The following is a 13,506-nucleotide window of genomic DNA, read 5'->3' on the forward strand; positions in this document are numbered from 1 at the left end:
CTGGTTCTGCCCAGCACATACTCGGCCCTTGCATCAACCAGTGAGAGCTGCAGCCTAGTTGGGGTGACCCACAATAACCCCCACCAGGCCTGCCGATGTCAAAATTTTATCATTATATGAATTTTATGTTAGCTTCCTAATCCATATGTCATCTTCTACGTTAAGTATGCATACTCTTTCATGGAAATGTTCTAAAGGTACATAATCTGGTAACTGATTGCTTTATTCCTTGAACAAATATCTAGCATTTACATTTCGATAAGCAGCAACAGAAATGTTACTGCTAGTTAAATATGACACGTTCCTTTTCAGGTCCCAGTCTAATATTTGAAGCACCCTTGGCAAGTGTATTAATGCAGGTCTACACACTCAAAGTGTAATAGTTTAAAACCACAAAACAAATTAATGGAAATATCTTAGGTTTTGATCTTAGCACATTTACCTTTTTAGAATTTTAAGTCATGATTCTTTAAAAGAATTAGGATGCTGTAGCAGAATTTGGTGGTCAAGGGACTGCTTGTTTCCAACCTATGAAATGAGGAGCTATGTTCATGACCCAAGCAAGGACCTCTAGTTTGGATACTTCTTGGTACTTGGTACTACATGTATACATCCCCCATGAAGGCATAAATGGGGAACAGATCTATTTAGATTTTGGAAAATCCTATGCAGTTTAGACAGGAAATTTCAAGGCCCCAGATATCTGGGAAGAATTAAGGCTGTGTTCCATTGATCGCATCAACTCAGTCCTCAGGACCCTGCCCATTTGAACAGCCTGAGGCAGAGGACCAGAGTGAAGACTATGGATAAGAACTGCGCCATGAAGCTTTTAGTCTTTGGAGGGAAACTGAGAATAAGCAACAACTATAGATAATTGAAGTATTATGTTTGCAAACAAGACACAGAGTAATTTAAATCATCATATAAAAGAATTATCAGAGGAGTTACAGAAGAGATGAGGGTTTGACAAATATCTCAGTCCTGCCTTACTATTGACTAGAGGGATTAAGTACATTTATAGTGCTATGTAACAATTACTTAAAAGCCAGTTAAAGAGAAGAGTGATTTATTGACATATTTAAACTACATATTTAATAATTTCCTTTTATATTGACTAGTGAAACTGGATTCTATATAAATACTAAACTATTACCATTACCGTCCTTTTTTAAAAGATGTATTCATTGGAGATGGCACTATAGCCTAGTAGTTAAATCCTCACCTTGGATCCCATATGGGTAACAGTTCATGACACAGCTGCTTCAGTTCCCATCCAGCTCCCTGCTTGCGACTGGGACAACAGTAAAGGATTATTTAGTGGCTTAGAACCTTGTATCCTTGTAGGAGACCTGTAAGAAGCTCCTGGCTCCTAGCCTCAGAATGGTTCAACCCTGGCTGGCCATTGCGACCACTTGGGGAGTGAGGCAGCTGATGAAAGATCTTTCTTTCTGTATCTCTTTCTCTCTGTGTAGCTGCCTTTTGAACAAAAATAAATGAATCTTTTAAAATGTATTCATTATATTCACCTCAAAGGGAGAGTGGGAGAGAGAGAGAGATGGAAAGACATGAAGTTTAGAAAGGCAGAAACAAATATTGCAACTGCAGTTTCACTCCTGAAATCTGAATTCAGTGGAAAGGAATGAGGCAGACTAACTCCAGAAACCTAAAAATCTATCCTGATCTCCAATGTGGGTGGCAGGGCCATGGCATTTGGACCTTCTCCCACTGCTGTCCAAGGTGTATTAGCAATAAATTGCATCTGAATCACAACTGGACACAAAGCAGTATCCTGGTATGGGATGCTGACAACATAAGCAGAGGCTCAACGTTCTGTGGCGCAACACTGGCTCTTGCCTTCGTTTTGGAAACATATTCGCACTGGATAAACATTTCAGCATTCCTGCATACCATTTTACGAGCTTCTGGTTTCCATTGTTTTGCACACAGAATCTGTTATCATTCTTACTTATACTCTTTTGCATATATGATCTCTTTATTTTGGGTGCTTTTGTTATTTTCTCTTTATTATTGGCATATTGCCCCATATCACGGGAGGCTTTTTCTTAAGTTCAAGATTTATTGAAATTCTTAAGATTGAATTAATAATGTCCATTAGAGGAGAGACATATTTAGCTTTTATGTCCTCAGATTACTCTCAGTCACACCACAAATGGTAACTCTGCACTCATATTTTAATAGATATACTTATATACATATATTACGTGCTTTTTATAAATATGTTAGTCAGCTTTTTGTCACTACAGCAAATTCCCAAAGCTACTTGGGAAGGTTTATTTTAGCTCACAGTCCAGGCTATGGCGTTTGTTGCTCTGGCAACTCAGAGTGTGCTGTGATGACAGGACAGGTACAGCGGGAGGGTCACGTGGAGAGCCAGGGTGCACACTGATCTTCCACTGCTTGTGGTGGAACCCACATTTGATGAACCCCCACTGAGTCAAGTACTGGGGCTGCACCCACCAACTTCAGAAACCAGAATTGGATCAATTTGCCATCATTAAATCAGTAGCATTAATCCATTTACAATTAACATGATACTTGGAGGACCAAGTCCTTAACGCAGGAGTGTTTGGGTGGCACTCAAACTACTATCTCAACCGCAGTGATACCTTCACAATTGTCCCTTAGTTTCTCTGGGGACGGGTTCCTGAAATTCCGAAATATATAAAAAGCTGCCGATGCTCAACTCTCTTATACATTAGGGCATAGATTTGTATTATAACCTGTGCATGTGCTCCTGTAAGCTTTAAGTCATCTCTACATTCAACATACGACCTAAGATAGTGTAAGTGCCCATAAACAGTTGTGAAATTTATGGAGTAAGGACAAATAACAGTGTCTGTACAGACAGAATATTTTTCTTTTAACAGTTTCACTTTTGTGACCTGTTAAATTCACAACTGCAGCACTCAAGGACGCAAATGATAGACTGTCATATACATTTATATGATATGTGTATAAAATATAAAATGCATTTTTCTTCCCTATAAAGGCCTTTAAGAAATAACTAACTATTGGTAAATGTATAAAGCATTATGAGCTTTTAAAAGACAGAAATAACGTGCAACAATGTATATTGTTACCATAAAGTGTTACCATAAAGAAACATGAAATATTAACAAATTATTTGATCAAATTGCAAGGCATTTATATTTATGAATATATACACATACATTTATGAATTAATGATAACTCACCAAAGTACATGAATTAGTTCTGGTGTACCAAAGAACAGTAGCACAACAATAGTGTATCAATTTGTGATATGTTTTAAAATATCCACAACATTGCCTGTGTTTCCAATACAAAGCAATGATTAATATTCAGTGAGATGGAAATGATACTTCCTTGATTGGATCATCACACTGAGCATCAGTGCATATTTGTGGAATGGAGTACAACAATTACAGATATAAGCAATATGTATTCATGAAAGGAGGAATAGGCACATCATTTTGTATATGTAAACATAAATATGAGGTATAATACATTAGCTTGGAAATATAAAATGAATCAAAAACTCTTGCATTTGAAAGAGAATCAGGCAAATGAATAGCTCTTATTAGGAAATTAAATATGTCTTCTGTTATTGATATAACATGAAGGCAAAGATTGAAGCTTCATTGGCTATAACATAATATACCAATTTGACCCAATTGACATTTATAAGACAGTCCAATTAACAACAACAGAATTGACATTCTCTTTCCTCAGCAGTCCAAAAACAAGTCTCTGGAAGTCTAAAAGAATTTAAATCAAAATGCAGACTCTGATTATATGGAAATTACATTATATATTTGCTATAAAAATAACCCCCAATTTTGAAATTTGGTAACTCATATCAAAGAATAATTCACAAGTTAAATTTAAAAATATTGTTATTGTACTCAAAATATAGCATAGTAAAAGTCAAGTTGTAGCTGTAGGTATTGTATATAACGATGGTGCTAAAAGATTTTGGAAAATGAAGATAAAAGATTATTTGGTGCCATATTTATGAAATTCATGTATGTAAATGTATTAAAATTATAACAAGGAAACATGACCAATTGTAAGGCAATAACATTACAATAATCAAGGCAGTTTTATATTTGCACAAGAACTCACAAAATGCTTGTAAGAACAGAATATAGGAAATAGAAATAGACATATATCTATATAAATTTATTTTCAACAAATGAGTGAGATAACTTATGGGAGAAGCAGTGAGACTTTTAGCAAATGGTGTTAGCATAATTAGCTATCCACATGCAAAAATAAGACAGTTACCTCACTATATATCCCGAAAGTTACTTGAATTGGATGAAACATAAATGACATAGATAAAACTGTAAAACTTCCAGAAGAAAATAGCAGAAATATTTCAAGTGCTTTGGTTCACAAAGATTTCCTAGAACATGAAAATGACAAGCAGTTTTAAAAAATGATCAATTAAATGCCTTAAAATTCAACTATGTGTGGTCTTTACGAGAGGCTGCTGAGAAAATGAAGACAAGTCATGTGCTGAGAGAAAATATTTGCAAACTGAGAGAATTCATTGGCAGTAAACCTTGACTTCAAAAGATGTTAAAGAAAAATGTTCACGCAGATAATCAAATGGAAACCATCTGCACAAAGAAGAAGTGTCTACTCTTTTTGGTTGTCTACACAAGGCTTCTTCTCATCTCTCCTTACATGTGTGTAAATCAAACTGTGCCTTAGCTGAAGTCTTGAGTGATCCCTCTGCACACCCGGAGATCTATCTCACTCTCTACTCCGAACCTGAGAGTTGCTTTCCCCTGCACTCTGTGTTGCCCATTCCCCAGTGTTTGTAAATGCTTGTGTCATATAATCTGTAAAGTTATCCAACTGTTTAAATAAGAAAGATATACCTATTACTTTGGAGCAAAATTGATTTTCCAACTGTGTAATTTAAGAAAGTACTAGATTTTATCTTAATATGTAGCAATATGTAATTGTGCTAGAGTAGTTAGATATCCATATGCTAAGAAAGGGATATCATCTGTGGGGTATTTGGGAGGGAAGCAGAGAAGGGAGAGAGAGAGAGAGAGAGAGAGAGAGAGAGAGAGAGAGAGAGAGAGCCAGCTGCAGTGGAGGCAGGAAGGGCTGTGGGGAGGAGCATTGCATTGCAAATCTTGCATCTGAGTAGCAGGAATGTAACTACTTAACTAACTCCTAGATGCTGCCTTCCAGGCCCTACATGAATAGGAAGTTAGAAGCAGGAGTCAGAGCCAGGAGTTAAGCTCAAGACCTCAAAAGTGGCATGTTCACAACAATATGAAGTTAAATAACATGCTAATGAATGACCAATTTCATACTCTATTTTTCTTACTATTGTTGATTTTGATTTATGCATTTCATTGAGCAGGCTATATAGTAAATGTGTGATAGGGACTGTTATAGCCAGATATGAAGATACAATGAAGTATATATCTCTGCTTCCAAATCAGAGATGGACTCCCAATGAAACTGTTACGTATACCTTAACAGTAGGATAGTGGGCTCTCTATAATTGTTCATGCCTACAATGTCAGGATAAACCTAAAGAACAGATTGAACTTAGGACAGTTAATAAAGGACTATACTGCCACAATAATATTGGGGGAATCAGTGTGGGGAAGAGGAATAGGGGAGGGGGGAGAGGATATCCCAGAGCCTATAGAACTATATCATAAAATAATAACAAAAAATACAATAAAATTTAAAAAAGAGAATATTGAATGTCTTAAGAGTTAGATCTAATGCCACGCTCAATATCGTTTATGAAGTTTTAAATTCACTTAAAGTTTCTGTCCATCAACAATATTGTCTGCAACTCTATATAAACATAAACATAACTTTGACTAAATGTGAAATGAATTTAAGCATTAAATGTACTCAATATATTTTAAATAATTTACATATTAAAATATGTTCAAGAAGTTCTATAAATGAATTCCTCCTGCATACTGTTAATATACAAAAATAAAGCTGTGATTGTACTATATATACAATATGAAAAGCTTTGGCTTTAGTATGAAATGTGCTCAAATTAATGGGCTAAGCATAGAAAATAAAGTCAAAATTATTTTGAATGTGAACATAATTTGCAAGCTTCTAAGAAAATTTTTCTTGTGATAGTTTGAAATATTTTTTCTTTCTCAGAGTATTTTTTATAGAAAGCAAAATTTCATAACTATTTTAGTGACACCACAATTGCCTTAAATGCAGTTTTAAATGCTTAATTGATTTTCTTAAATATAAATATAATTCACAACACTAAAAATACTTTTTATAAAAACACAAGCAAAACACATTCATTTTCCCCATATCTTTCTTTTCTAAGTTTACCTAAGACTTGACTTAGTAGAAAACCCAATAAAGGCCTCTAGAAAATCAGAAGTTGCAGTTTGTATAGTTTAAAGGATTTATTTATTTATCTTGAAAATCAGAGTTAGAAAGAGAGAGTATTAGAGAGTGACAGCAGTGGAGTTCTTCCATCTAGGGTTCACTCCACAGATGCCACAGACGGCTGGTGCTGGGCTGGGCCAAATTATTTTATAATTTGTTTATAAATACTATTATTATTATTTCTTAATAACATGATTAATTATTTTCTTTGTCTTCTCAAACAATTTTCTTGTAGATCTTTTACATTTTTAGTTGAATTTCATTAATTTCTGTTCTGATCCTTATTACGTCTCACCTCCTACTGATTTCTGAGAAATTTCTCTTTTTAATGTAAGCCTTTAATACCATAAAATTCCCTTTTGATACTGTTTTTTTGTATCCCACAGGTTTTGATATATTGTGTTTTCATTTTTGTTTATTTCTAGAATGTTTTTGATTGCTTTTTAATTTCTTCAGTGACTCACTGATTGTTCAGTAGCATGTTGCTTTATTTCCAAGTATTTATGAGTGTTCTGTTGTTCTTTTTATTATTGATTTCTGGTTTTATAACTTAGTAGTCTGAGGAGAAATATGGTATGATTTCAATCGTTTTAAACTTGCTGGAACATGATGTGTGGCCTAGCATGTGGCCGATCCCAGCAAAGTTCTGTGAGCTAATGAAAAGGATGGGTATTCTGGAGCTTTTGGATGTCTGACCTGTAACTTTGTAACATCCATTTCTTGGTATGTTTCAAGTCAGATATATTTTTCATTGTAATGATCAACCTTTTGATAAGAGTTTGTAGTTGATATCACTCATTATTGTTTTAGAGTTGATCTTTTCGTTTTAAGTCTGATAGTGTTTTCTACACACACTTGGCCTGTCGTGGATGTATATATATTTATGATTGTTATGTCTTGTGAATGAACTACGCATTTCATTGATGTAAAATGTCCTTCATTACCTGTTTGCAGCTTGGGGTTTAAAATCTATTTATTTATATACTTATCATTACAGACATTTTGTTACTTCAAAATGATGCAGAAAAAAGATAATAATATAAACCATATAAAGGAAATAGGTACTGCTAAATACATTTTAATAGAACATCTGCCTTCTGCATTTTCCCATTTTTATTTTTTTTATGATCTGGTTTTGTAGGTTTATGGATTACCCTCTCTGTCTCCTCTTCTAATCTCCCTATTCTCCACTCCCCCACACTCTTTTCCCTTAAATTACTCTAATAATCCATTTACATTCAAGGTTAGATTTGATAGGTAAGAACTAGAAGCTATAATTTGTTGATTAGACAGTGACTTTATGCTGTTTTAAGCAGTTTGCTGTGGGAGTACTTTCATGCTTCCTTCTGATGTAAGACTCCTGTCAGAATTCCTTATAAATTTGGTGTGGCGGAGATTAGTTCTCTTAGGTTTTAGATGATCTGGAAAACATTGTCATTCTCCTTCACTTTTTCAAGTGTTGTTTCTGTGTATATATTCTTCGTTGGAGGTTATATTTCTTTTTAAGACCGTGAATGCGTTATCTCAGTCTCTTCTACTTTGGAGAGTTTCCACTGAGATGTCTGAATGTTGGTCTGATTGGTTTTCTCCATGAGTAGCTTGTTGGTTTTCCCTTGCCTGAGAGTCTTTCCTTGTGTTTCCCTTTTGACAATTTGATTAAAACATGTCTTGGAGAAGGTCCTTTTCCATTGAGTCTTCTTGTGAGTCTGAGATTCTTCTATCTGGATGCCCATGTGTCTTTCAAGACCTGAAAAAATTTCAACTATTATTTATTTACTAGGTTCTTTTCTCATTCTTCAGGAGTACCTATAATATGAATATCTCATTGTTTGGTGTTATGTCACATTTTGTGTAGTCTTTCATTTTTTTTTCATTAATTCTTTTTGCTTTACTTTTGTCTGATTGGATTGTTCACAAAGCCTTGCCCTCCAGGTCAAAAATTATTTTCTTCCACTTGTTCTATTCTGCTGTTAAATCTCTCCAACAATGTTTTATCTCCAAAACTTCTATTTTGTTCTTCTTAATGAATTCGGTCTCCTTAGTAATATTTTCATTCATGCCATTTGTTGACTTCCTCACTAATTTAATCTATATGTATTACAGAAGTCACATTGCTTCCTTCACCCATGAAAAAGACTGTAATATTAGGTAGCAAAATTCACACAGCATGTCTCTATCCTGTACTGCCAGCATCAGTGAGAGTCATGTAATATGTGGGGCAAAGAATGAATCCTTCAACTGTCGGAATTTTTGGGAATTAGCCTCAGGGCTATGCTCACACAATCTACACAGACTAAGGAGATTCACTCTAATTTCTGGTGGCTAACACCGAAACTCATCTTTTAGTAAACCTCCCACATTGTTCCCTACAAATAGTAGTATCTTAATAATTGGTTCTGAATTTCTCAAATGCCACTGGTATCTACCTGGTGGACTTAGGGAAGATACTACCTGTATTTCAGTTCTCTCTGGATGCATACCCTCCAGAGAAAAACTACAAGCCTTGTAGTTAACCCAGTGAGACTGGAGATTAAGTTCACACCCGCTAGTCCTAAAACTAAGCCTCTGCTTAATATAATCCACAACAGTAGTTTGACTCTTTTGGTAGGTAATGAGAAAGTGTCCACACAGATCACAAAGTGTTAACGGCTTCTGGGTAGGACAAGGGGATGGCCATCCTTGCTTCCAGCATCAAGGACAAGGCCCAGGCAATCATAGTCACCAAGGATATCCTTACCAAACTTTTTTGTGAACCCAAGGCACATACACACCCTAGGAAACCCATATCATCTCAAAATAACACTTGCATCACTGCTAATTGTGGCAGAATAGACCATTATGTCACTTATAGACCCAATCAACATTGATTGAGGCAAAAAAAAAAAAAAAAAAAGAAAGAAAAATCACCAATTGGCTCACTTTGGACAATAGCCAAAGAAACAAGCCAGGTAATACTCTGCCTTCCAGCTAAACCATAAACTTTTCCAATAATATTTGTTGCATAAAGGTAGAAGCACAACAGCCACATTGGGACACAGGAGACAACAAGCAAAATGCCATGATGTCTCCAGAGCAATAATCCTCCAGAATTAGGTTCCGGATTGAAGGAAATAGTGATTGTAAGGAAATGAGATATATGAATACACAGTGAAATGTTGCTCATACTCTAATTACCTCCCCACACTGAAGTGAGAGTGAGTGAAAGTGGAATTCACTCTGCTAAAACTGAGTAGCTAGAGCAGTGGCAATTTCTTCCTTCCTTAACATGGTAAGAGCACAGTTGCCAGTTTGAAACCGGCTGTGCCATGCGGCTGGCTGTGGCAGTGGCTGTCTTTTCTCCTCTTGTCTCACAGCATCTTCATTGCTTTTATCTTCTTTGCCAAATAAAAAATGCAAAAATTTAATAATTGCTATGCACAGTCACAGTAGCTAGTCAATATTTTTTTCAGTTAAAGAGGATTTAGCCATCTCACACACACACACACACACACACACACACACACACACACACACACTCAGAGCTTCTTCCTGCCAGGTGCCAGTATTCATACCTTCCTTGAAACGTGGCCCCTAAATATTCTTCTTTGTTCCTGCCTCAGAGAAACAGTGACCAGCTCCTGGCCACTCAAACCACTCAGCTTCATCAAAGCATTTTGAATAACAACAAAAAACAATTGGACATACTGATGAAGCACAAGATGAAAGACAGACATACTGAGCAACCCTGTGAGGAGGTTTTGAAAGTAGAAGAGAAATATAACAAACTCCTACAATCATTTTTTTTCAGAAGTCAGAACTGGTCACCAAAATCCCAAATTGTGTGGAATGAACACATGTCGCTCGCGGGGATCTGCCCTGGTTGGACATGGGATAAGAGGCATTTCATCATCTGACTAGAGCTGAAGTGATAAAATTTGGAAATGTTAACTCAGGTTATGGAATATATTTCTATTTTGATGAAAATCCTTACTTTGAAAATAAAGTTCTATTCAAGAATTTCATCTGAATGAAAGTGGTGATATATCTTTAAAGTTCACTTAGATCAAATGGAAATTTGAAAAGGATTTGACCAAATGTTTGAGTCAAAAGCAGAACAAGGCTGGCAGCAAGAGTCCGAATGAGGAACCAAGGAGCTGCTTTGCCAATGTAAATAAATAAATCTATTTTAAAATGTAGTAATACAAGGGCAACATAGGATTTGAGATATCTGTGTGTATTAAGTGGACATTTAGACAATATGGCTTCTCTTTTGGCATGTTTAATTGGATATTGGAAAGAGATCTTTTTAGTTTGGTATGCCACTTTTAAACATAAAATTCCCTCCAGATGCTAGATTTCACCCTGCTGCTCAATAGAAGAATCTGAAGGACCTCAAGGATCCTTTTTGGAATTGACATTCTCTTTTGAAGTTGTGTTGCTGTTACCTTTCCATTTTCTTCTTGTTTCACTTGGAAACGAAGATGTACTCTAAAAATGTATAAGTTTCTTTGCTGCAATAAAACTGTGTGTTAACATACAAAAATAAATCAAAACAAAACGCAAAAGATATTTTAAAATGCTTCAGAGTCTTCATGAAAAAGTGAAATAAAAAGGCATATTTTTATATGAGACCATTTTGAAAGCAATGCAGTTTTTTTTAATGATTTTATTTATTTTGAGAAGTGGAGTTCTAGGGTAAAGGACTGAAAATATTTTTCCATCTACCGGTTCACTTCTTAGTTGTTTGTATCAGCTAGCCTTGGGCCAGATCACAGTGGGGAGCTTCTCCAGGTCTCCACATTGGGTGACAGAGATCTAAACCCTTGGCCATCTTTGGTTGCTTTTTTTGCAAGTCATTAACAGGTAGCTGGGTCAAACGTGCGGCAGCCAGGACGCAAAGCAGTGTCCACATGCGGACAGCTGTACCCACTATGCCACAAGTCTTGTTGCATGTGTTTTTGAACTAGAAATTTCACATGAACTTTTTGAATATCCTACATATTCATGAATTTCAAAATAATTTTGTATCAAAATACACGTATTTCCAATTCCAATTTTCAACAAGCTTCATGATATCTCTTCACATCATATAAATCAGGAAAAAAGCTAAAGTGACTAAGGAAAAAGAACAATTAATGCTGAAAGGCTCTATTCACAGAAGATACCAATATCAACGTGCCTATACCTAATACATGTTTTTTAAAACAAACTTAGAAAAAGCCCAAGTAATTAAGATAAGAAATAAATGTGCAGTTATGAATACTTCTCTTTCCACAGCTGGTAGAAACTAGAGTATACCATTGAAGAAATGAAAGATTTTATTTGCAGCTAACAGCTAAATAGCCCTTGTCATGGTTTTTATTAACTGTGGCATTGTATTTTTTATGGTGTATAGCATTTATGTTCATGGCTGGTCATTCTTCTCTGGCCTTCTTTTGGTGGAAGATATCTACAGACAGATATGGATATAATATATAGATATAAGAGTTAGCGTTGGCATTAAAAAAATCGTTTTTGTGGAAGAATTCCCATAGACCTTTGATGTTATTTTCATAGGCAGCTCCAGGCTGACTAGGGTTTATCCTCTAGCATTCCCTCACATATTAAGCCGGGCGTGTGACAGCAGCATCACAAATGAGTGCAGTCTGTGGTTCTGGCTATTCAGCATCACACCAGTTTCCCTGTGAATGTGCTCAGCAAGGCATCGGAGAATGGTGTAAGGATTGGGCCCCTGCACCCATGTGGGGAATGCATACAGAGCTCTGGGTTCCTGGCTTCAGCCAGGCCCAGCATGGACTATGATAGCATTTGAGGTGGGAAATACAATGAAAGATTCTCTCTCTGTCTTTCTCTGTCTTTCATTTCCTGTCAAATGAAGTACCATTTAAATTTGAATACATTTTTTGTTTGGGTTTAAAATTTTGACTTGCTCTATCTTTTCCCTGAATTCAAGTGTTGCTTCAAAAAATGCCAGAATAGAAACTTTCCTTGATATTTGACAACAGTCTGATTTTATTTTACTTTAATAAATGCGCGATGTATTTTCTTGTCTGCTTAAAATATGTCTAACATCAAAGTTCCCAGATTTAGAAGGATTTTTATTGACTGCTTTGGATCGATTCACCCTGGTGCCTTTGGTATCCTTGTAGATTTGATGTTCTTGGACTTTGGCAAGTTTCTGAGGTTCAAGTTGGAATATTTGCATCACTCAATTTAAAGGACTTAGTTGACGGGCTTTCTCTTTTTTGTGACTGTTGCCTATGTGTATTTTTTCCAGTTCTGCTCTTTTATTATTTTATTTTCTACCTTTATCTTGTGCTCCTTGTTATTTCATGCCCATTTAAGTTGGTTTAATTGCTCTTCTGACTTCCGGTTTTTCCTACTTTTTTCCTACTTTCTCTTAGTGTCTGTTCCTTTTCTTTTATTCTTTCATTTGGTGTGTCACAACTTCATTTAGACTTTTTCTACATGTTGGAGTTTGAACCATCCTTTTCAAGTCTTTTTTGTTTACATCTATGGTAAAATTATTTCATGTAAAGCAAGCTCAGGTTCTACTCCCCTTTCCTTTTTCATACCTTCTTCTTGTTCTGTGCTGCTTCTTTGCTGATTACTTTTGAAGGAGTTGCATTTTCAGGAAGGTATGTGCACCAATTCAAATGGAAGACAGAGGGAACGTGGCTTTCTTGCTGCAGCAAAGGATCTTCCCTGTGTAATTTCATCTAGTTTGTGTAGCACCTTCCTTGTCTCTGACTTCCGAGACATTCTTGACTCAGGAGTTCAACAGTATTTGTAGCTGTCTGCCTGAGTGACTTCCTTACATTTGGAAAGTGTATTTGCTAGAGGCAAATTCAGAGACAAGAACTCTTACTCTGGGAAATTTCCATTGCATTTCTCTTTACCCAGTGTATTGATTTATTCACATTCTCTGCTACAAGACTTTATGCATGTTCCCTGCTAGCATAGAACACTAACTATCAGTTTCTGTGATTACCAATGTTTCTCTGTATCTCACTTGATGCTTGCTTGTAAGGGTGTTGATACTATACTATTGGATAGGGCTCTGAAGAGTGTTAAATGAGCTAGTATTTGCAAATCAATAGAAAAATACATGAGACGTAA

General features: G+C 35.8%; 1 pseudogene; it reads left to right on the top strand.

Annotated features, from left to right (window-relative positions):
* The first annotated feature begins 10,075 nt into the window (after positions 1 to 10,075).
* LOC118759107 (protein SET-like) lies at positions 10,076 to 10,566 on the top strand (annotated as a pseudogene).
* The last annotated feature ends 2,940 nt before the right edge of the window (positions 10,567 to 13,506 follow it).

This window comes from Ochotona princeps, chromosome 10 (assembly GCF_030435755.1).
Source record: "Ochotona princeps isolate mOchPri1 chromosome 10, mOchPri1.hap1, whole genome shotgun sequence".
In the NCBI taxonomy this organism is placed as follows: domain Eukaryota; kingdom Metazoa; phylum Chordata; class Mammalia; order Lagomorpha; family Ochotonidae; genus Ochotona; species Ochotona princeps.